We start from the raw sequence: 3,444 nt of genomic DNA on the forward strand, positions 1-3,444 counted from the left end.
GACCACGCAGAAAAGACAGCAGCAGGGGGCTTTGACTACTGGAAGGAAACGAAGTTTCCATTTCCCAGAGATGGCGGGGGGAGTCACTTCGGTGCTGCCCAGGGCATCATGGGAGGAGTGAGACCATAGGAAGGAAAGGCAGGAAGTGAAGCGGCTTGGTTGGGACCAGTCTGGATGCCATGGTGGGCCTTGGCCGGTGATTGTGCTTTCCCAGTTTCTAAGTGAGGAAGGCCTTGCTCGTCCTTAAGATTTTTTTCCGGCTCCGCGATTCCAGAGAGTGACTGTGTGAGGCTGTGGTGGGGAGGGTGAAATTAGACATGGAGAGGGAATTTGGATGCAGGACTATTGACGTGAGTGGGCCAGAGGAAATTTTTGAAAAATTCTTAAATTGTCAATTCCATTTCAAGTTTTGCTATGCACATATAGGCATGTTATTATATTACATATACATGTATCTATATATCATGCTAAATCCATTTTGAGTACTAAAATCTATGGGTATCAATTGAATTATTTTTTAGAATGCCAGAAAAATGTAGGATTCTTTTGCTCAAATGGTACTATCTTTCCTATCCATGCTCTTAAAAAAATTTCTCATAATTTGAGCCCTCACACTGTGTAGTACCTCAGTTTCCCCAAAAGAGAGACATGAGCCATGGCTTCTTGAGGAGCTGAGAAAATAGTTCGCCCTCTTGCGAAGGTCAGGCTGCTTTAAGAAAAGCCCCATTTTGGGTGCTTTCCTGAAGGGGAACGTTTTTCTTCATCACTGGAGAGAGGCTTTCTTTTTCCCTGTGGGCTCTGGAAGTAGTATCTTGGTTGCCCTTGGAACCAGGAAGGAGGGATCAGGCTGGTAAATTTCATCCTTACGTAAGGTTCTTTCCATCTGCCCACAGTTGGTTTTTCTGCTTCCCACTTAGGAAAATGTGACCTATAAAGTTTGCAGTGAAGATGCCTGGGGACACTAGTATGTGTAACATGCCACAGCCAAGAGGCAGAATGTAAGTTTGCTCACTGACAGCTGCTGTGTTAGCCCTGGAATGTTAATGCTTACTGAAAACTTGGATGAAAGGCAACAGCTTTTAGCAGCTGTGCTAATGGTCTCATTCATCAAATGACTCTCTCATCTTCACCTTTCTGTTGCCAGTTACATTTATGTCTTTGATGAAAAGTGGATATGAAATCTTAAGACGCAATTTACTTTTATTTATTTATTGAAAAAACATGAGCCTTAAAAAATTCCAAAACTAAAATATACATTGCAGAAAGATTAAAAAATATAATCAAACATACTGAAGGAAAAATTTAAATCACTTTAAAAATTTCAGTATAGAGGTAATCTCTACCAAAATTTTGGTTTAAGTCTTTTTACATCTTTCCCCCCAAATTTCCATAAACACATACTCAAGTTTTTAAAAATCGTGTTTTTAAACACATACATAATTAGGACATCAGCCTGTAAGCAAAATTTAGTGCTCTGCCTTTAAAACTTAACAAATTATGAAAAATTTCCCATGGTATTAACTCTTCTCTATTATGATTTTTAATAGTTATGTAGTGTTTCATCCTACGAATACCATCATTTATTTAACCGGGTTTCTATTGTTAGGTATTTAGGGTGCTCTAATTTTTTGTTCTTTTAAATAGTCTAGTAAACATATGTGCATGTAAGTGTTTATGTATATCATTAATTATGAAATTTATAGAATAGACTTTCTGGGCAAAGGCTATGGATGTTTTAAGGTTTGCAATAGTGGAGTCCCTGTTATTGGAGTCCCCATAGTAATGATATTGCATAGGAAAATATAAAGCATTCTAATAGTCAGATGTTGTAAATATAAAGTAATCTATGCAACATAAGTGCAAAATAAAATGACAAATCTTGCATTAGTTGAAAATTTAATGAAGTTGATGAAAGTAGTATTAGAAATCTGCTTGAATTTTGCAAAGCCATTGACCATTGTGGATGCAGCAGTATTGAGCTAGTAGTTAATAATTAAAGAACTGAAAATGGACAAAGGTGATGATGCAGTTTCAAGAGAATGAGTTCAGGATCAAAGGATTAGGAAAGCCCTTAAAAATATTGATGAAGCCATTATACGTATTTATTTTTTTCAAAAAGGGGCATTCTTTATGATTGCATTGCAAAAATTAAACATAAAGGATACTGTATCTTATAAGATTATGGGAGCTATGTCCCTTTCCTCCCAACTTCAATATTGATTCATTCTTTGTTCTAAGAATTAGCAGTTAGTTGCAATTACAACCTAAATCTTGTGCTACATAACTGAAAATAAACTTATTTCAATACTTTGGGCTTTATTATTATTATTATCATTATCATTATTATTATTTTTATTATGGGGACATTGACTAACAAAATCCAGTATATTTCAGGTGTACAATTCAACAGTAAGGCATATATATATATAGTGTGTTCACCGCCCATAGATTTCTTTCTGTCACTACATATTTGACCCCTTTTACCCCATCTACCCACCCTCTGGTAACCACTAGTCCATTGTCCACGTCCATGAGTATCTGTTTGTTTATCTTGTTCATTTGTTGCTTTTAGGTTTATATCTCACATATAAGTGATATCATGTAGTTTTTGACTTTTCCTGTCTGGCTTATTTCATTTAGCATGATTATCTCAAGGTCAATCCATGTTGTCACAAATGGCAGTATTTCATCTCTTCTTATGGCTGAGTAATATTCCATTGTATATATGTAACACGGCTTCTTTAGCCAATCATCTATCGTAGGACACTTCAGTTGCTTCCATGTCCTGGCCACCATGAATAATGCTGCTATGAACATTGGTGTGCAAATATATTTTTGGATATGGATTTTCAAGTGTTTGAAGTGAATACCCAGTAGAGGGATTGCTGGATCATATGGTAGATCAATTCTTAGTTTTTTGAGGAACCTCCATACTGTTTTCCATAGTGGCTATACCAATTTGCAGTCCCACCAGCAGTGTATGAGGGTTCCTTTTTCTTCGCATCCTCTCTAGCATTTGTTATTACTTGTCTTATTGATTATAGCCATTCTAATAGGTGTGAGATGATATCTCATTATGGTTTTGATTTGCATTTCCCTAATAGCTAGCAATTATGAGCATCTTTTCATATGGTGGCCATTTGTATGTCTTCTTGGGAGAAGTGTCTGTTCGGGTCCTCTGCCCATTTTTTAATTGCATCGTTGTTGTTATCGAGTTGTATGAATTCTTTGTATATTTTGGATATTAGGCCCTTATCAGAGGTATTGCTTGCAAATACATTTTCCCATTCAGATGATTGTCAGATGTTTACCTTGTTGAAGATTTCTTTTGCTGTGCAGAAACTTTTAAGTTTGATGTAGTCCCATTCATTTATTTTAGCTTTTACTTCCCTTGCCTTTGAGGTCAAATTCATAAAATCTTCTTTAAGTCCAAGGTCCTTGAGT

Source organism: Pteropus alecto, unplaced genomic scaffold, assembly GCF_000325575.1.
Source record: "Pteropus alecto unplaced genomic scaffold, ASM32557v1 scaffold398, whole genome shotgun sequence".
Lineage (NCBI taxonomy): Eukaryota > Metazoa > Chordata > Mammalia > Chiroptera > Pteropodidae > Pteropus > Pteropus alecto.